Source organism: Hesperophylax consimilis, chromosome 27 (assembly GCF_061612785.1).
Source record: "Hesperophylax consimilis isolate HC1 chromosome 27, BYU_Hcon_1.0, whole genome shotgun sequence".
Lineage (NCBI taxonomy): Eukaryota > Metazoa > Arthropoda > Insecta > Trichoptera > Limnephilidae > Hesperophylax > Hesperophylax consimilis.
Window position 1 is genome coordinate 13763580 of NC_142862.1, and position 22681 is coordinate 13786260.

At 32.8% G+C, this 22681-nt stretch overlaps 1 protein-coding gene across 4 annotated transcripts in view; it reads left to right on the forward strand.

Moving 5' to 3' along the window:
* The window catches only part of LOC149410621 (PTB domain-containing adapter protein ced-6-like), a 163299-nt gene that overhangs the window by 51731 nt on the left and 88887 nt on the right, over positions 1–22681 (forward strand). Inside the window, exon 2 of one of the 4 annotated variants that reach the window (XM_089648310.1) lies at positions 10038–10078. The exons of the other annotated variants lie outside the window; for them this stretch is intronic. The gene's annotated coding sequence lies outside the window, so the exon portion shown is untranslated. The remainder of the gene's footprint in view (positions 1–10037; positions 10079–22681) is intronic. 4 annotated transcript variants of the gene reach the window in all.

Consider the following 22681-nt stretch of genomic DNA (forward strand, 5'->3'; position numbering starts at 1 on the left):
TTTCTTTTGCGTGTTCAGATAACAAAATGGCCACCCTCATATTAAAAATCGTAAGTAGAACAGCTGACCGAATGGGAAGAAATAATTATTATAAAGGTGTGTTAACACGAACGCTTTGTAAACCGCAAAAAAATAGAAATATTATATTATCATAACTTTGTATTGGACACTAACTGGGCACTAGTTCATTTCGGTATGCGTTCATACATTTCTAGTAAAAAATGCATCATTTAGTAGTTAAACCTTATGTTTTATATTGAGTAACTAATTTGATTTCTACACAAGGGAAACGATGGAAAAGCTTCAATTTATCTAAGCATTTTTTTGGTATTCTTAATGTAAATCAATTCGTGATTAATCAATAATAAGATAATTAATCAATTAATAAGATTAATCGAAAATAGGGATTTAGCATTAAGCTTCGCCTTAATAAATAAAATACAATATCCCGATTGGGAATGTCATAGTCCCACTGACAGTTGGGACTCTTGTGCGGTATTTAGGTACTTATAAAAGGGGAGCTGATCATTCTGGAGGATCTGTTTTGGTTTTTTTAATTTAGTTTCGTTTCGTGGTGTCCGTATTTCGTAAGTTAGTTCATCCCGACCGTAATGTAAAGTGACAGGTCGATTGTGGCACAATAAAAGCATCTCCTGTCTGAGTCTGGTAGGTGTTTCAGATATAAGAGGATAATCGTTTGTTATTAATGTTGTCTCGACTGGTTAGTGAGTGGTGACAGAAGTGGCTTTTGTGTCATTTATTTTTATATTATTACGGCTGGGTTATCGGAAGATCGGTCTTCATCTCTTGTGGTTCTTCCTCTGGTTTGTTTCAAGACCCGGATCACCTCCTCTTAATCCTTTCTAGATCTTTCCGATATTTGCAAATTCTTGACAGCTGTGTCTTAAGGAGTATAAGAAGAATGGTAGAAGTAGTCGGGGCCTCCCGAGGATGGAGACGTGGCTCGATCAAATAAATCAAATAGTTGAGTCGGGTCATGTAAATAATCAGGATAACGGTAGAATAATTGTAAAAATTTATACATGGTTTGAAACAGCCATGTTTAGTGACCAAACCTACTTCAGCGAAATTACTCCTCCCAGTTACTTCTATCCCCTATGCACTTCTTTCAACCTTACAATTAACGGTATTTCACGAATATAAATTACAATTCTGTAATTGTTAATGTTTGACAACATTAGTTGTAGGTAATGTTTGACAACATTAGTTGTTAGTAATTTTTGACAACATTAGTTGCTGGTAATGTTTGACAACATTCTGATTTACTATACGCTGGTCCGTTCTCAACTTGAATATTGCACCTCCATATGGACTCCACTTTATGATATCTATAAAGAAAATATTGAAAGTATCCAGAAGAAATTTCTGCGTTACCTCAACCACAGAATGAGCACACCTAAACGGGGATACACAAATATGCTCTCGAAATATAACGTCTCCACTCTTACTAACCGGCGAACTTACCTTGACCTAATGACCTTGTACAAAATCTGTAACAACTTTATCGACTGTCCTGGCTTACTCAATCTAATAAACTTTAAAATACCACCCAGAACGACGAGGCTTAACGACTTATTCCATATTAGCCGGACGCGCACTAATGCTGGTGTCAGGGATCCAATCAGAAGAATGTGCGAATTGTATAATAATAACAAAAACCTGAAGGATTTCGACATATTTTTTGATACATATAGTACTTTTGGTAGGAAATTGAAGTCTGTTTTCCTATAAAAAAAAAGAAAATGTGTACTTACTTCATTTCCTATACTCTTTAAGTACTTTTTTATGATTTATCTCTAAACTTATATAAAAAAAATATTTGTGCACTTTTATTTGACGCTGAGCATTATCTATATGCAAAATAAGTTACTTTTATACTTTTCCTTATTTACAAGTAAAAAATATTTAAAATTGTTATCTACCAGTCAATCTGTGAGAAATAGTTAGGATGCAGGCGAATTCTCAGGTTATTGTTTTACAAAATTACCTTTTAATTACTGTCTGTATCTGTGTTTTCTCCTTAAATAAATAAATAAAATAAACATTAGTTGTTGGCGATGTTTGACAACATTAGGTTTATTAGTATTTCACGTATATTAATTAAAAATCTGTAATTGTTAATGTTACACAATATTAGTTGTTGGTAATGTTTGATAACATTAGTTGTTTGTAATGTTTGACAACATTAGTGTTTGGTAATGTTTGACATTAGTTTTTTTTATTTATTTATTTATTGGACAATTTGTATATCACCTCAGGGGCGCTTAAGTTAGTAATGTTTGACAACATTAGTTGTCAGTATTGTTTGACAACATTAGTTGTTGGTAATGTTTGACATTAGTTGTTAGTAATGTTTGACAACATTAGTTGTTGGTAATGTTTGACATTAGTTGTTAGTAATGTTTGACAACATTAGTTGTTGGTAATGTTTGACATTAGTTGTTAGTAATGTTTGACAACATTAGTTGTTGGTAATGTTTGACATTAGTTGTTAGTAATGTTTGACAACATTAGTTGTTGGTAATGTTTGACATTAGTTGTTAGTAATGTTTGACAACATTAGTTGTTGGTAATTTTTGACATTAATTGTTGTAATGTTTGGCAACATTAGTTGTTGGTAATGTTTGACACTAGTTGTTTGTAATGTTTGACAACATTAGTTGTTACTAATGTTTGACATTAGTTGTTACTAATGTTTGACATTAGTTGTTAGTAATGTTTGACAACATTAGTTGTTTGTAATGTTTGACAATATAAGTTGTTGGTAATTTTTGACAACATTAGTTGTTAGTAATGTTTGACAACATTAGTGTTTGGTAATGTTTGACATTAGTTTTTTATTTATTTATTTATTGGACAATTTGTATATCACCTCAGGGGCGCTTAAGTTAGTAATGTTTGACAACATTAGTTGTCAGTATTGTTTGACAACATTAGTTGTTGGTAATGTTTGACATTAGTTGTTAGTAATGTTTGACAACATTAGTTGTTGGTAATTTTTGACATTAATTGTTAGTAATGTTTGGCAACATTAGTTGTTAGTAATGTTTGACAACATTAGTTGTTGGTAATGTTTGACATTAGTTGTTAGTAATGTTTGACAACATTAGTTGTTGGTAATGTTTGACATTAGTTGTTAGTAATGTTTGACAACATTAGTTGTTGGTAATGTTTGACATTAATTGTTAGTAATGTTTGGCAACGTAAGTTGTTAGTAATGTTTAACAAAATTACCAAGAGTAGGTAGGTACCTATTAAAAATAATGTACCAGTCTCAAAATTTCCCACAATAATAACAATACCTACATATTTATATACCTCGCCAATTTTATGCTCGTGGTCCAGAGAACTCGAATTTCTCTCGACCACAAACTGCCGAAATGTAATTTATGTGGTTCGATTTCCATTTGCAAATTGCACTTTAAGTTCAGTTCCATAAAAAAAATCGTATAAATTGACTATTAGGCAAAAATCTTCCCATAAACTTAACTCTTATCGCAGCTGTAAAGCTGCTCTCGAACAGTGAGCTCTGGTATTAATTTATTCAGCCATTTCGATTAACTTTGTTATGTAACAAATACAAGAAATTATACATTGTATCAATTTTAGCATGAATGACTCACCACCTGATTTCTTGTTCTAGGTACTGTTAAATAATACGGCGATCAATAGTTTTTTTTTGTTTAGCGTCTTTCAGACTATTTATTTCATAAAAAGGTGCTATAGAAATTAGCCATATATCACGTACAATGAGCAAATTATCTTTAGAAGTGTGATCTATACCGATTTGAAAGAAAACAAATGTCGCAAATTTATGTAAATATGGTCTCCTTGAGTTCAAGGAAGAAATGTGTAGAACGCAGTTTTAAATTTAAATTATTCTTTATATATTCTACTAGCTGTACCCCCTCACGCGTTGCTGTGGCTCAGTCTGTCTGTGCAGATAGAGAAACAATAGCGCGTGTTGTTTTTACGTCCAACAGATGGCGCTGTTTTAAAAAGGCGTGTTTGTCATGTTCATAAACAGATAATCGCAACAAGTGTTGAACTAAAACCTGTTTGTATGCTCGGGAACGAATATCGAAATTTAAATGTTTGATCTGTTTTAGCTAATATTATGGTACGTACCGAAACCAGACTTCTCAAACTATCGGATAGAAGAGTTCTAACTGATATATTATTTGTATTCAAAATTATCAAATCTCTCATTGACAGCCCTGAATTATTGGAATTAATTTATATGAATGTACCTGCCAGACAAACTCGAAGCAAAGACACTTTTAAATGTAACAATAACCTCAATACTAACTACTCTATGTATTCACCAATTCCAAGAATTCATCACCTTGCAAACAAATATTGTAAACTTATCGATATACTTGGTGTTAATAAATTTGTGAGTTTCAAAAGGCAACTAATTTTAGACCTATTTGCTAGTTATTAACTTGTATTATTTATTAGCTTTAAAAAAAGGTCTTCCCTTCTTACATTGTTTTACTTTACCATATTATTTTTTCTAATTACCTTATGAGTAAATTATATTTAGCTGTTTTATCCATGTACATTTTACACTTACATACATTTACTGTCAACTTACTATGTAAAAGCCCGATAGGGCGTTAATAAATGAAATAAAATAAAAATATTTAAAAAAAAGTATACATTTGCGAACCGAGCCACGAATTACGGGAAAGGATTGAAATAACTGCAAGCGGCGATTCGCGCCATCTTTCCCATAAGTTGAGGTTCTGTTCGGCTGTTCGGTTCGCGTATGTATACGTTGAGTTTTCTTTCAGCACATGGACGCGCTCACAGAGATGTGCTTTATTTCAAATAAATCCATTTCAAATGGAAATGCAAAATGGGTATTTTCCATTTTGCATTTTAAATGCTTTTCTAAAAACCATTTTGTATTTTGCATTTTAAATGCTTTAAATGCTATCTCCACTCATCTTTTTTTCATAAGCCCCAAATATCAGTCGGTCCTCAACCTCGCTATGAGAGATAATTTACATTTGTTAAGTTGCTCCCTGGTAGGAGCCCTGGCAATTGAGTGATACCATTACAAAAAATACTGATTCAAATACTGAACATGGGGCCATGACGCTGTCATATTAAATGTTAGATAGCAGTTTCTATGTTTTTACGTTGGCAACATAGTCCCGCGCAAATTTTTTGTGGTTTCATAATCTGTAGTCGTGGTGTTTTTGGATTTACCATCATGTAATATGTTTGTTCTACATTGATGTCCATTATTAAATGACAAAATTGTTTAAAAATTCTCTAATTATTTTAATTGTTTGAATGAGAAACCATTTTGCATTTTCAATGCATTTTGAAAATAGGTATTTAGCATTTTGCATTTGAAATGCTTTTCTAAAAACCATTTTGCATTTTGCATTTTCAAATGGTTTTGGGTACCCATTTTGCACATCTCTGGTCGTAACCAAATATATTAGAATGAATATCTTTGGTCATAACTTAGTAGGTACGTGCAGTAGTGTTTGATAGCCTTCTGAACCCGTACTAGCCCGTACCAGATGGTCGGCTGCAGTCAAAGTCTGACCTGTGGCCTGCTCAGAGGTCAAATCGTAATTATTAAATGGGCTAGTCTAAATATTAATAATCATACGCTTCCAAAACAACTCAATATATAAACATGCCACTGGTCTTCCTTTGTTTGTTGTCTGCGCTTTCCACAAAATAGTTTTTTTTTATATATTTGAAAGTTACCGATTCTCGGCCCGTTTCAGCTTTTGAACAAATTTTGATCAGCAATATCGTAACGCTTGTCAAGAAAACAAAATTGCGCTAATTGGGCATTTGATGGTAATGTTACATTTATTTATTTATGTAAGTTATTGTGCATCTGATAAAAATGTTACATTTAATTTATATAAATAAGTTTTTATGCATTTGACGTCAGTGTTACATTTAATTTATATAAATAAGTTATTATGCATTTTATGAATGTTATATTTAATTTATATAAATAAGTTACTGTGCACTTGATGAAAATGTTACATTTAATTTATATAAAAAAATTATTATGCATTTGATGACAATAACTTATTTATTTACACACGTAAGTTTGAATCGCTGTGGCGCAAAGCACCTAACCATTGTTGATTTAACAAACTAACTAACCATCACGCCGTTTCCCCGCAGGGGTAGGCAGAGAGGATGGACCGCCAAACACACTCCTTGCCTCATTCACATTCATACATCGTCTCATACATACTCTTCTATTATTTGGACTCTTGACATGGCCCGACCAAGTATCTGATTTACTTGGTCGTGCCATGTCTTCGTCGGGCGTCCCCGACTTCTTCTTCCATTCACATTTGCATCGTATATTACTCCTTTCTTCGCTCATTCGCTCTACATACCCAAACCATCTAAGCGCCCCTTTCTTGATGTTATTCACTACGCTTACATCAGCCTTGCACTCATGATTGAATATCATAAATATTTATATTTCATTTATAAATGTCACATTGTTGAATAAACGTGGCGTCGTTTGATCAGCTGTTTTTAAGTCATCAACAAATAATCAGCGGAATGAAACCTTGACCTCAGTTGTATCAATGCAATTCATTATAATACGCATTCAATATAAAATAATACATTAAAATTGAATATATTATTGTTATTATTTTATTGCTGTTATTTTCTGACCACGATATATTCTTTGTTCCATATTATGTTCATAATTATTTGGAACAGTAACAGTGTAGGCAGAGAGGATGGACTGACACGCTACCATCGACACTGACTTATTCTTGTGTTTTATAGGTATCTCAGCCAGCACAAATTGAGTACCTACTCATGCAGATGCATTTGTTGCATACAGCACGTTTAAATAATTATTTTCTACTTCAGAAAAGAAAATTCCGTTGAAATTTAAAACTATCAATCACCAAGAAATCTGGTTCAGTGAACTCAAATTTGCTTTGAATTTAAGTGTGATTATCAAAATTTGTACTGATTGTGTGAAGAATTCAGACAAGCAACAAAGTACGTACCTATAATATAATATTTTTAACATTTTTTTTTTAATTGTGTTTCAAAGTTGGAACTGATTTGTCAAGAATTCAAAATATCCCGTGATTTTTCACGGGTCTGCGCTGGTTAATTATAAAAAATATTAATTTTAGTTATCGGTGTTGTGTGTTAGTCCTGCGTGAAATCTTGTTAAATGAACTCAAAATTGCTTTGTATTTATGGTATGTTGTAATTTTATGAATTGTAACTGATTGTCTGAATATTTCATACAAGCGGTAAAATACCTTCCTATAATATATCTAATATTTTAACAGGAAATTATTTTCAAAATTATAACTGAGTTGTCAAGAATTAAGACTATAGCGTGATATTTAATGGGTTCTACGCTAGTAAGTAATAGAATAACATACTGGAAATCATTTCTACTAATGAACTTTAATTAATCTTTCTCGCTGAAAACAATAATCAGTGACATTTGGCAAGGACATCGCTGTCGGAAGTCCTGTAATTCCCAATGTGGTTATCGACCACCAGGGGAGATTGGGGATGCATGATATGTAAATGGGGGTACACGAGAGTGGATCCATTTAGGCCACATTTTTTGGGATTTTCACCTTTTATGGTTTCCTCGAATATTGTAGTGAAAATCTCGAAACTTTCCAATTTTCCAATTAATTATTTCGAAATTCACTAACCGCCCCCCATGAATTTGAAAATATTGTGTGAGGAATCAGTGAATTCGAAAATATTGTGGGGAATTCATTATTTCGAAGTTCCCTAACCGCCCCCCCATGGACTTGAAAATATTGTGTGAGGAATCAGTGAATTCGAAAATATTCTTGGGGATTACTGTATTAGTACTGTACTGTATACATAATCAACCACCACAACATACCCAAAAACTGTATAGAAACCAATAAAAACACTGAAAAAAATATATTATTTCGAAATTCCCTAACCGTCCCCCCATGGATTTGAAAATATTGTGTGAGGAATCAGTGAATTCGAAAATATTGTGGGGAATTAACTATTTCGAAATTCCCTAACCGTGCCCCCATGGATTTGAAAATATTGTGTGAGGAATAAGTGAATTCGAAAATATTGTGGGGAATTGACTATTTCGAAATTCCCTAACCGCCCCCCCATGGATTTGAAAATAGTGTGTGAGGAATCAGTGAATTCGAAAATATTGGGGTCAATTAATTATTTAGATATTCCCTAACCGCCCCCCCATGGATTTGAAAATATTGTGTAATTTTATTGAGGAATCAGTGAATTCGAAAATATTGTGGGGAATTCAGCACCGAGCAATCGAGAATACCTAATGCATACCAAACAATTCTGAAATCTAGGGAAATTTCGGTTTGAAAAATCAATATCAGGAAAGCGGGGATCTACCCAAAACAAAAAGTTTGGGGACCTCTGATATAGACCAATACACACAAAGCCCAGCCTGGCTTTTGCAGTTTAAAATTAATTTTGGCATTGAACAGAATTGTTATTTATATCGTGTGCCACATCGGATAGTGCATTTGAGAGGAAATCCGGACATTTATTTTTTGTTTATCTTTTGCTAAAGCGATTCGTGACAAAAATGGGAACTTAATTTGACGCGATAAGGGGTTTAACCATGAGTTTATTTTACCGTTAAAATGTTTTTAACACTTATATATTAAATATTAATTAATTTTTACTGTTAATATCTCCCAATTAAATATGTTTTGCAGTGTGGGAAGAGAAATAAAAATGCGTAGAAACCTAACCTTTTAACAGAATTTTTTATTACTTTTCATGACTTTATATCATTTGCAAGAGTGCGTTGAATTACCACTGTCCTGAGTTGACCGGTTACCGATAAACTGCAACTATGATAAAGCAGCAAAAAACGCTCGAATGGTGAGCTAGTCAAAAAAATCGAACAGCAATTTATTTGTGTCTACTATTTCAAGGTTAAATTATTTGTGAAGTTTTTTTAAGTTTTTTTAATGTTCCCAACCGTCTGAAGCCATCTATGGCATTCCCAATTGGGGAATGTAGTGAGGCTGAAGGTAGTGGGGAGGGGAAGGAGATAAGTAAGAGCAAGGTGCGAAAATACACGGCCATTCAGATATGGTCACCAAATACCTATACCAAATTGAAATGGCTATAGCCATTTCAATTTGGCAGCCATCTCTGGTCCGGACCCCCTAAATACCTGAAAAAAACCCTTGACTCTGTGCAAAAACGGGCGGTCCGTTTGATAGATTCCCCAATCTTAACAAACGGACTGCAATCTTTAGAGCACAGGCGTCAGGTAGGTATGCTGTCCTTGTTCTATCGGTATTACAATGGAAGATGCTCTGAGGAACTAGCGTCATTGATCCCTTCGGCACCGGTGCGTAGTCGGGATACACGCCAAACGCGCACCCAACATTTGTACACGGTTGACATTTGTCACATGAGAACGGGTCGCTTCTACGATTCGTTCTTAAGTTCAACAGCTCGGCTGGGGAACGAACTGCCGGCCTCTGTGTTTCCTCCCTTCTACAACATGGGACTCTTCAAGACCCATGTTCACTCCTTCCTCTCCACAAAAAGACCCTCCACACAGCATCCCCAAAGATGACATAGGCCCTGAGGGAAATTATTTTCTTCAGGGCCTCCTGTGTGGAGTTAATATAAAAAAAAAAAAACTAAGATTTTGAATAATGTGTATCAATGAGAGTATCTTCCACACTGTAGAGTGAATTTATGAAACCATGAATAATAATAATAATAATATTTGGATGATTTGTATAGCACCGTTTTTGTGCAAAATCACCTGTCCTGCGTCTTCCTTTTCTCCGTCTTATAACAATCTCCCCCTGGATTATGAATTTGCTGATTTTTTGTTTTTACAGTACCGATGTAATTTTCTTATAGTAAAAAAACATCTCTGTATATTTTTATTGAAACATGCCATAACTACTCTTTTCAATCAAATTATTTAATCTGTTAATTTTGTCTAATAATTGTATTTTTTTTCCTTTCAGGTGAGCGTTCATCTATTTTTGACATCTTTTAAAAATTCTCGGTAAGAAATACAAAATTTTATCTCGTGTAATATTCTTCCCCTTGTCTTGTATTGGGGTCGGGGTCTCTGTCCATCGCAGACCAAGCCTCTCCTTGCACATTCTCTGGAGTTTAATTTCTTTCCAAGGTTTGTCTGTGGTGGCCTACGTCTTTCCTCTGGATTTGCTCCAGTATATAATACGAAAGACGGTCTTGAAAATATTGCGTTATCAACAATTAGTATTATTTTCCTGCCCTAAGACGTTGCCAGATCGGTTAGAACAAAATTGAAATATTTATAATATTTAATGTATAAATTGTCTCGATAACAGATTGATCCACCTGTATCGCTGTGGAATAATGCCCGGGACCGGATCCCTTTGACGACTAGCTAGTAATTTGTTAGCTTTGAGGACTAGCTAATAGTTTGTTAGCTTTGAGAACTAGCTACTAGTTTGTTAGCTTTGAGAACTAGCTACTAGTTTGTTAGATTTGAGGACTAGCTACCAATTTGTTAGCTTTGAGTACATGCTACTAGTTTCTGAGCATTTAGGACTAGCTACAAGTTTCGTAGCTTTGAGGACTAGATACTAGTTTGCTTGCTTGTTTTGAGGGCTGTCTACTAGTTTCTTAGCTTTACGTACTAGCTACTAGTTTGCTAGCTTTGAGGACTGGCTACAAGTTTTGTAGGACTAGATACTAGTTTGCTAACTTTGAGGGCTGTCTTCTAGTTTCTCAGCTTTACGGACTAGCTACTAGTTTGCTAGCTTTGAGGACTGGCTACTAGTTTCTTAGATTTATGGACTAGCTACTAGTTTGTTAGCTTTGAGGACTAGCTACTAGTTTGCTAGCTTTGAGGGCTGTCTTCTAGTTTTTCAGCTTTACGGACTAGCTACTAGTTTGCTAGCTTTAGGACTGGCTACTAGTTTCTTAGATTTATGGACTAGCTACTAGTTTGTTAGCTTAGAGGACTAGCTACTAGTTTGCTAGCTTTGAGGGCTGTCTTCTAGTTTCTTAGCTTTATGGACTAGCTACTAGTTTGCTAGCTTTGAGGACTGGCTACTAGTCCTCAAAGCGTAGAATTGTGATTGAATTTGTTAAAACCGGCAAATCGGCCCAATTTTAACCCGTAAGCAGCGAAGGAGTGTAGAGTATTGCATTTAGTACCCAAACTTGACAAAAATTTGTTATTTGATGACTTCCCGTTTGGTACACATGACATCAGAACTCATTCGGAGCGTTTTTATGTATTAATAATTATGTGCCCGGGCAAGGCAAGGGTCCTGAGTTCGAGTCCTAGATGTAACTTCGCTAATATTGTCTTCAATAATTAAATAAATTATTTAATGGTTCATCAAGAACGATTTATTAATTCCACAAATCATTCAATAATACAACATGATTAGTTTTTTCTTTCATTTTATATTCTTCATTGGAATTCCATTATGTGAATTACTATGTTCTTTTTAATAACCATTTTGCTCGTACAAACACGTCTCCCCATAACACAAGCGTCCTTCAAACATTTAAAACCGAGACCTCTTTGTGTACATATTATGCAGATAAGAAACAATAATATATGTATTATATTATGTCGAATGAAATGAAAAATGATTTTGCAGCAAATATTTTGTTATTTGAACTTCAATAAAATACGCAACGTAATGTTTTAGCAATGTCAGCGAACATACTGCAACACTCCATACATAAAACATCGTCCATTATGTAAAGTCATCATATAAAAGACATCGTTCCCTTGGCGGCTATCGGCGCAGTTCAAGGATATCGTCTTTTTTATCTATGCCATGACGAAATAGCATAGACAATAAACACTTAGATGTAGTCAATACAGGCACAGGTACACTCACAGGGGCAGACTGACAATCAATTATTATTTTTTTATTTTTTATTTTATTAATACAAGACTTAGAGGGTACATATGGTTTTTGTGATATTTCACCCTCCATGCTAGGGATGACCCTGTGTTATGGCGGGTGAATTTTACAGTTTGAACAGAATCTATACATTACTATAATATGAAAAAGAAAAATTATGTAAAGCTAGTTTGGGTTGCAAGAAGAGAATGGAGAAGTTAGAGAATTATAAGAAGATGAAAAATTTGAGAAATTATTAGTAAATAGATCACACTAATTAATTATGGACATACTATACCGCTAAGTTAGGGAATAAGGATATATTATATTTCGTCTGAAAGGTGATTAAATTGATAGAGTGTAGAAGAATGGTTATTGTAGTTGTAATGTATTCCTTGTGTAAGGATCCATTTCGTAATTTGTTTTTTAAAGGAATGGGGTTGACTCACGGTTTTTAGGTTTTCAGGGATAAGTTTAAAGATTTTAGGAGCTAGGAAGAAAAATTGTCTTTGAGCTGAAATGGTTTGTAGTGAAGGTACTTTGTAGTGACCGTTGGTTATTGTTCTGGTGGTGTAGTTGTGTTGTAAAAGAGTTTTGTTTTTATATTTGAACCTGAAATGTATTAGCGAAAATTTTAGGTGGAGTTGTCGTATGTTTAAAACCTTATACTCTATGAAGAGTCGAGTGGAGGGGTATCTTGTCGAGATTTATTATTTTAGACTAATTAATTAATTAAAGTCTAAAATAATATAATGAATTGTACTAATTAATTATTGAATAAGAAGATAAAACTAATAAATCTAAATAAAATATGAAGCAGAACATGCCACAACATAAAATAAAAAGGTAACCCATTACTTAGCCTAACTGGGACAACAATAATAATAATAATAATAATTGGATAATTTGTAGAGCGCCGTTTTTGTGAAAAATCACCTCAAGGGCGCTGTACAATTTATTTCCTAGGATCTACATTTGTTATTTAGAAATGATACCAAAACATACTTACCTGGCAAGTCACTTCCAACAAACACACTTATATTAAAAAGTTTATGCTTATAAAAGATAGAACTGCACGCAGAGGACACTATATCAAAAAACACTGGTCGTCGCATGATCTTAAGTCTGCTATAGTTTTTATTTTAATTTAAATGTATTTTAACTGTCTTAAAAGCCTACAAATTGTTAGTTGTTATCATTTTTATTTATTTATTTTTAATTATTATTTTTATTTATTTTATTTTATTTTTAGTATTTTTTACATTTTGTTAATTTAAATTTAAATTGCCGTCAACTGTGAAAGTGGAGGTTTCTGAAATTATGGATACGACTGTCTGAAAAGGTGCGTTTTAAGTTTAGACCTAAATTCTGTCGAGTCTGCGATCATTCTCAAATCATGTGGCAGTCCATTCCAGGCTTTAGGTCCTGACACGGCAAAAGCACGCTAACCGAACTTAGTATCTGGTGTGCGCTTTGGTTCCTTCAACCTTCCGATAGCTGATGACGTTGCTGACCTAAGGGTTGACTGTCGGGAGTTGGAATCTTCTGGAATACACAATTCTGATAAATAAGCCGGAGCCATTCCGTTAAGTGACTTAAATACCATCCTGCATACCTTGAACTGGATTCTTTCAGGACATTTGAGCCAGTGCAGATTTTTGAGATGCTCTGAAATGTGGGAGTATTTAGATACTCCGGTGATAAGCCTTGCCGCGGCGTTGAAAACGGATTGTAATTTGTTGATTTGACATTTAGGGAGACTTGCATCTCTGCCATTGCGACCTGATTTTTTTTATGTCATTTTTGTCTGGTATAATGAAGAATAAATAAAATTATTGAAATATCAATAGAATGAATTTATTTCTGTCAAACAGTTTTTCATACCACTTTATCAAAAACTGTAATAAATGTAATGTTATAAGGCTTATGGAAAATGTACCTATGGAAATAAGGCTTATGGAAAATGTACCTATCGAAATAAGGCTTATGGAAAATGTACCTATGGAAATAAGGCTTATGGAAAATGTACCTATGGAAATAAGGCTTATGGAAAATGTACCTATGGAAATAAGTCTTAAGGAAAATGTACCTATGGAAATAAGGCTTATGGAAAACGTACTTTTCGAAATAAGGCTTATGGAAAATGTACTAAACGAAATGAAGCTTATGGAAAATGTACCTATTGTTAAAATAAAACATCAGTAAAGTAGCTTGTCTCGACACAGTAAATCTAGTGGACCAGGCTCAGTAAAAATATGCGTAAGCCTTACATAAATAAATGTTTACTAATAAATCATAAATAAATGCTAAATACCAAGAATACAAACAGTAATGCAATATCACGATAACTAGAAATGTGTTTCCAACGTCAACTCATACTTGGAAATACCCGGTAATCCAACACACCGGTGCTACCATTGATAATAGAAACAAAGGAAGATATGGCATGGAAGAGTGTCAAAATGCACGGACTATTGAAGCGGTAAAATCAGTAAAAGTTATTCGTGTTGAATATACATGAAAATTTTTATACATGGACATTTTTATACATGGAAATTTTTATACATGGAAATTTTTATACATGAACATTTTTGCAAAAGTTTGCACATTGCGTTTTTGTCATGTCCCATGATTGTGAAGTTATATGTTTTTAACATGCAAATTCATTCATTTCTTTATTTAGTTCCATTACGTGACCACATTTTAGACCTTTTTGAGGGTTTTTATATAGGAGTAGTTAATAAAATTATACACAGTTATATTATCTACTACTAAACCATTATTTTTTTATGCGTAACTGAAGTCCCCCAGCAACAGTCTTCTTTTTAATAAGTGTTAAATTGAAGATATTCACTGAAGAATTTATATTATTACACTCCATTAGTATTCTGGACAATGAGGAGTACATAAAATATTATGGTAGTTAGTCTCAGAATTTCTAGACTGAAGAATACAAATAAAACAAAAAAGTCGACTTTAAGTTCACTTCTTCTTTCCACCGATACCAGAAGTATTGGCGGAAACTTATAAATAAAACGTAAAAGTAACGGAATGGACAATATACAAATTTTGGCGAAAATTCCCGAATGCAGTTTGGAATAGTATATTTTCAAATAATGATCCTGTTTCATCCTAATATACAATGGTTTATAGCCCATCTCTCTTGTTTATAATATCTATGGGCAACAAATACATATTTTTTATTTTAGTTTATTTAGGAAACAGACAGTTGTACATGTGAATAATTTTTACATTTTAGCGGAATATAAGATAAACCAGTTAAGTTCCATTTACAATCTTTTTTATAGTTACAGGTTAGGAAGAAAATAGATATTTAAAGACATTGGTTAAAAAAATTATTAAAAGAATAGGCGAATAATAAAAAATAATCTTTATTTTTCGGAATAACTTTATTGAGTAAAATCAAATTGTAATATTTAATTATTGAAGACAATATTGGTATGCGGTGAAAAAATGAAGACAATGTTAGTAGTTCTTATTCGAAGTATGATACAGTTAAAAGTGACCGAGGGGGATAGGGTCCCATTAGCTCAGTGGTAGAGCGGTGTCCCGGCAAGACAAGGGTCCTGGGTTCGAGTCCTAGATGTGACCGTATCCTTTTCTGATTTTTCTGTTTCAGATTTTCGTTTAGAAATCGCCAATATTGTCTTCAATAATTAAAAAAAATAATCGTTGTGATTAAGGAACATTGTAAGGTTCATTTGTTTTTAGGGTACAGTGGAAAATATCTTAAAGAAGCCATATTGTAAGATATCACCAAAATTTCATTTTAATAATAATTAAAATAGTGGTATGGTAAAGTAGTAATGCGAATTCGATTAATGTAGACAAAAAGTGTGCGATGTAAATTTAACCTCTTACGAGACGTATAATATGCCATAACTTGATTAAAAGTAATTTGTTTACTGGAAGTTATAAGAATAAAGAATAGTTTTAAATTGTGTATGCTACATAAAAATGCCAAATGCGAATAGAAACGAAAAGAAAAATCATTGGAGTATTTGAAAGGAGTCATGCTATTTTGTTTATATCTGCCTCAGAGGAAATTCGAATAACCAAATATGGAAATATCCGGTAGTCTATCCAACCAGTTCTACCCTGCACAAGTAACACAGAATACCTAACAGAGGCCAGAATAACACCGTGACTGTGGGGATTATCCAATATTATCCAAGCTAAAAAATGGCATCTAATACCCGCGATGTATCTGTATAATATTATGTATTATTATTTGCGATCTCGCTTGCTACTATATTCATAATTCCATACTCGGAACTCAAAACTTGATCTCATCGTTTCATAGCCGGACCCTGTTGATAACAAGCAAGCACGAAGTATTCATTAATTTTATATTTTGTAATGTAAGTTTGATAACAAGTTTTTATATGTGTACAGTGTACACATACATGTGTGGAGTTAATATTAGAAAAATTAACACATATTATAAGAGGTAAAACATATACACAACTGAATTTTTGACTTACGTGTATGTGAAAACCTTAAGGCGATGCCATACGTAGTAATGCAAAATCATATGTTTTTGGTTTGAAAATTTGGTCGCCTAGAAATGTTTCAGATGCTTTAATTAAATACTGCGAGTAGAATACATCTTGGCCTTTGAAATAATCGAGTATTTTTTATAAAAGTCTTTTTATAAGCCCAGAAAAAAATAATGTATAGGCATATGAAATTGCTTTAAAGTTACAAAATCTCCTACTTACGAACCCGTTTTCGGTTATGGTTTTATTGTATAATGTGGCAAATTAAGTTATTTATAAAATGATCGAAAAAAAAATTAAATATTTATGTCTGAACATCCACAAAATAAAATAAAAGGCACTTTTGGTCCATGTTTTTTTCTTGCATAAATCAAAACAGGCGGATGGTGTTAAGCGGGAATTTAAACCTTATCGTCGTTTACGTAAGGGTTATTATTGATAGCGGCTCAGCCACTCAATATATTGCTTATCCAGTCAAAGGGGGTTCTTTATCTGTTGTGTAAACTTGAAATAATAATAATTTCGGAATTTTAAGGACGGGTTGTTTCGGAGAATCTGAACAATTCATCAAATTTCAACGTTCATTTTCAAGTTCTGTGAAAGATTTTTTCAAGTTCTGTTTTTATTTCAGTTTTGTCAAGCAACTAGCCTACAATGATATAAAAACAGAACTTGAATAAGTCTTTCACAGAACCCGAAAATGAACGTTGAAATTTGATGAATTGTTCAAATTCTCCGAAACAACCCGTCCTAAATATTCCATATATTTCTTCATTTTAAAGATGTCGTTCAAACAAATAATATTTTAGAAACTAGATAAAATCACATTTTAGATTTCTGTATTTGAAAAATATTTAAACGTTTAAAAATTTCAAACATGGAAAAAGTTGAAAAAAATTAAAAATTCAGAGAACGCATTAATTTTATTTAAGAATTTAGCAAGATAACTGTGATTTCACTTTTTATCTCTTTCATACAATTAAAAATGATTCAAAATTTTAATAATAATTCTCAGAGAATACCCAAAAAAAATCAGACATCTTGGATCCATTTTATCATCAATATAAACGGTGTTTTTTTATTTATATTTATCTCACATGCGAATTGCATTTATGTTATTAAACAACATCACTTCGATGGAAGTTTTATTAAATTCACGCAGTAAAAGTCAATTAAAAATTAGGTTATAACCTCGCTTTTTCCGATAAGATGAAACTATGTCATTCACAATATTACATTATTAATGGATTAAATCTGACAAAAATAGCACAAATGATGGTAAATATACTGAAATATACTAATGTTAAAATGAATTGGTTATTAGAATAGATATTATTATTAAAAACATTACTGTAATCACACATGACAAACCAATGCAGTCAATCGCGAGGAAACTGACGTGCATGCGTAAAAGTAGCGCATGAAAAAGGCAATGTTGCGAGACATGTTTATTAGTAATAATTCTAAATAAACAGTGTACAATCTTTGTATAATGTGTAACAAAAACGGATTGTGAATGGTTTTTGTTTATGCATTAGTAATATCGTTATTAGCAATATGAATGGTTGATTAGTTATAACATGACGCTGTTTTATGGACATTGGACTGGACAAAAATCTACATTTAGTAGGATCCAACATATTGTATTCTCGATGGACGTTGAAAATTCTAATTTTATTGAGACATTTTTTGAATGCTTTGTTTAGCGACATTTAAAAGTTATTCATAACTAAATAATACTTATTTTAATGGAAATTTGAAGAAAATCTTGAGCAGTGGCGTGGCTACTATCTAGACAGCCACCACAAGATTGGGGTAAATACATGAAAGCATGATACGAATTAATTTATTTATGGCCGGAATTGGATGGTATTGATCTGGATAACGTTTACTTTCAACAAGACGGCGCTACGTGCCACACAAGCAACAAACCATTGATCTTTTACGATTGAATATCAAAATAACACCTCTTATTGGAAAACCCAGTAGTTTTAGAAATAGATTATTAGTAAATAATAATGTATGAGCAATTTTCATAACCAGTTAACTATAGCCACCGTGACGAAGGTGCCACAGTAATTAGTATGGACGTGATTGCACCTAGAAGATTGAATCATCTACAACACATCGTGCTTGTGAAATAATGCACTATTGCACTGTGTGCATTCTATACTCAGTCTAATCCAGTGGTCGCAAACTTCAGCTGGCGAGTCACGCGCGGCTCTTTGGCTACTTCGACGAATAACGTATTTCGAAAACTATTTATTTGACCATTTCAATATACATAATAAATAAATTGGAATGGGATATGTCATTAAAAAAAATAGGTTTTGGCATTTTGTATGCATCTTTACCCCTACCCCGCGGCTTCAAATTGTTCTAGAATAGCTCCATCCAGGATTTTGTACTCGCTGAAATTGATGATTTGTAAAATTGTCGTTATTTATTAAATCAGCGATATAAGTGCCCGTAAGTACTTACATTTGTAATTAAAAACGTCAGTTAGTTATTTTGATAGTTTTTTTTTATTTATTTTATCATCATTATTACTATATACAGAGTTTTCCAATAAGAGGTGTTATTTTGATATTCAATCGTAAAAGATCAATGGTTTCGTTGCTTGTGTGGGATGTAGCGCCGTTTTGTTGAAAGTAAACGTTGTCCAGATCAATACCATCCAATTTCGGCCATAAAAAATCATTAATCATCTCTCGATAGCGCAATCCATTCACCGTAACTGTTGCTCCAGCCTCATTTTCGAAAAAGTAAGGTCTAATGACTCCGCCGGACCATAAATCGCACCAAACAGTCACAAGTTGAGGATAGAAAGGCTTTTCAACAATAATTTTTGGGTTTTCCGAGCCTCAGATGCGACTATTTTGCTTGTTGACGAAGCCACCGAGGTGGAAATGGGCCTCATCACTCAAGATGATTTGCATTTGATTGACTCAAGTGAATTTTAATAATTTCAATGCGTTGTTGAAGCGCGTATTGTTCCATTTTTATTAATGGCGTTGTTTTTACTTGTCAATTGTCAAAAAATGACACCTTCAAAAGTAACATCTACCGAAATAGCGGTCTATTCAAAATAACACCTCTTATTGGAAAATCCTGTATTATGATACATATATAGCTTTATGATTTCGGAGCATCTGGGCCGGAGGCTTGGAATAAACTTCCTCCGGAATTAAGATCCATAACAAGTCCAACAAAACTTACATTTTTAAGCTGTTCTACCCTTAAATTAAATAAACCATTCCTGAGAGCTGTATTCTTGTATAGCCTATAATACATCCTAATCACACTTTTCTTATTAAATTTATATTATTCGAAATCTGTCTTATACCGAGGGACGGATCACAATTAAGAAAATGAATTCTGATCAAAACCTTGTACTGTGGTACCGCCAATGTCCATTTTTCTAATTATGTCCTGTGCGTTTGAACCGTATCTAAATTTCTCCAATAAACAATAAACAGTGTTAATCTCAAGTGACCTACCAGGTTCATTATTAGTATGGAACTGTATATTTATTATCTGCCTGTATAAAACTTAAATAAATAATAATAATAACATATGTACATTCTAGCATCACGTTCATCAATCAAATGCATTGTACATATAGCTTTGTATTTGTGATCGATGAAGCGGTTGATGCAATCTGTTAGCCATCAATTGATAATAGTTTGACTAGGCTATAGTTATTAATAATAGTTGTGATTGTAGAAATGTATCATATATTTGTACAGCGCCCCTCAGGTGATTTTTCACAAAAAGGGAGGCTATACAAATCATCCAAATATTATTATTATTTATTATATATATGATGTTTCAAAATAAATGAGATAAAAGAATTTGGCATTCTCAGACTATAAAAATATGACTATTCGTTATTTCGGCTACTGGCATTTTACCTAGCTCTCTCATTAAAAATTTAGGCGTATTATATCTATCAAAAAATTCATATATAAAAATGAAAAAATCAGTCATTTTAAATACATGTAGGATAACGAAAGATTTTTTAAAATATTTATGCTGATGGATCAGTAGGATTTATAGTCCCTGTTAGGAGTTCTACCGAGCCGAGCCCTCTAATATGAAAATATCTGGAGTCGGTGAATTATTTTCCCATTTGATCTCTGGTGAGTTGACGTGTTGTTCTTGTATTGTTTTGTATTTATTTTGCTTATATAATGCACTTGCATAATGTTGATAGACTAGATGATCATATGTGGAAAAGTGTGTGGAGGGTTTAGTTTTTCCTATGGGGAAGATTTAACTCGGACATTAAAATCGGAAAAAAATAAATATTCAGTGTAACATTTTTAGCCGACTTGTAAAAACAGGGTTATTGTAATAAAAGTTGTATCAAAGGAAATTTGATTCCGTTTTACTGCTGATATTTGACTTTCTTAACTAATGTGTTTCCCGACCACGCGTCTAATCTAAAGAATGTTCGTGTTCAAATTAACTCTGTACTTTGGAATTAAAATGATCTGAGGCCAATTTCAAGTTCAACGTAAATTTACAACATATTCACCTAAGTTGTGTGGTCCTTAAAAGTTTCCGCTGAAAATAACAACAAGATTTGTCAATTGATTAAAAAGTAACTTGTCATTGTTTTCTTGTTGGGAAAAATAAAAATATAAAATAGGGTTTTTTTCGAACAATGGAACAAGTCACAAGGACAGTCTCTCAATGTGACAAGATATGTTGTATTTTTTAAAATTATTTATCTTGATAAAATATAATACCTACTAATGATTTCTTAAAAGACATTATACACGTATATCCCTACCTTTAAATTTTCCTCTCATATTTAATTTAAATTAATAAAACTTAAGTACTTATGCATTCTTCACAATCAACGTTAGTTACTCTAATTGAAATTTATAATGTTTCACCGAAGGAAAATTCTGATGTAATTTAAAATACCAATGGTTGTGGTTGTGTCAGTAACTCCGGTTCAGTGAGCTCTAGAACTCGGATTTGCTTCGAATTCAGAAAATGATTGTCATTTCCAAAGTTGGAATTGATTTGTCGAGAATTCAGACTGCGCATGATTTTTCAAATGTATGTGCTTGCTATAAAATAAAATAAAACTTTTTGTTGTCCCTTTCTCGTCAAAAACAATAAGCAGTCATAAACATGACAAAATGCTGTTTCTCAGTGACGTTTGGCAAGGCAGTAGTTGTTTTGCTTTGGTCAACTCTAATAATTTCGCGGCCTGGTTAGTAGGTATGACGAAAATCTCATTGCGAATGGCATAAAAATATATAATTATAAATGTTGAGTACATAAGTTTATTAAAATTTAAACATTATTATTGTGTTTTATGATAACTTTAGAGGCCGTCAATTTATTGACCGTGCAAATCCAGAATAGATTGGGCACAGATCGTGACAAAACGAAATTAAAAAAGTAGGAGTTCAAATTGCATAACAATGGTGTGATTATACCCAATGAGCGCGCACCGTTATTATTGCACACAGAAATGCATTTTTGGAATTCATACCTTGTACATCGTTTTGTAGCTTATAATTAGAATTCCAAAGTCCTTCTGTATTGCAATTTGAGTGCAATCATATAGGTAAGGTTCTTCCATCGAAATATAGTATAAAACTAGGGCAGACCCTTTAGTCGAGGGGTAAGGCTCTCGATTAGCAAGCTGGAGGTTGCGGGTCCAAATGCCACCGTGCGGATTTTAGTTGATTTATTTGTGTGTGTTTTTTTTTTTAATTTTTTATTATCAATATAAAGTTTTTTTTTTATTATCAATATAAAGTTTTTTTTACAGGTTTTTTTTTCGATGTCTGTCTCACTAGGATAAACCTGTGTCGAGACAGACGTATTTGATACATGAATTAATGTTTACATATTTTTTGATACATAAAATATTTCATTACATTAAATGACATTGTGAAAAAGATACAAAATAATAAATAATAATAATAAATGATAATTTTTTTAATCAGCATCTAGTTGGAGTACATACTTATGTAGGGATTTTTATAAAATTTTTGATCATGGATCTGTCTTGGCTGATGATCCAAGACTTGATGTCTGTTTTATATTTCAAAAAAAAATCGTTCAGTCTAATGGCTAGTGGGAGAGCATTATATAGCCTTGTTGCAAAATATCTAAAATTTCTCTGGCCAAAAGTTGTTTTAGCGAAAGGGATTTGTAAGAAATTATGTCCTTTGGTTCTAGTATCACGAGTAGTTTGGATAT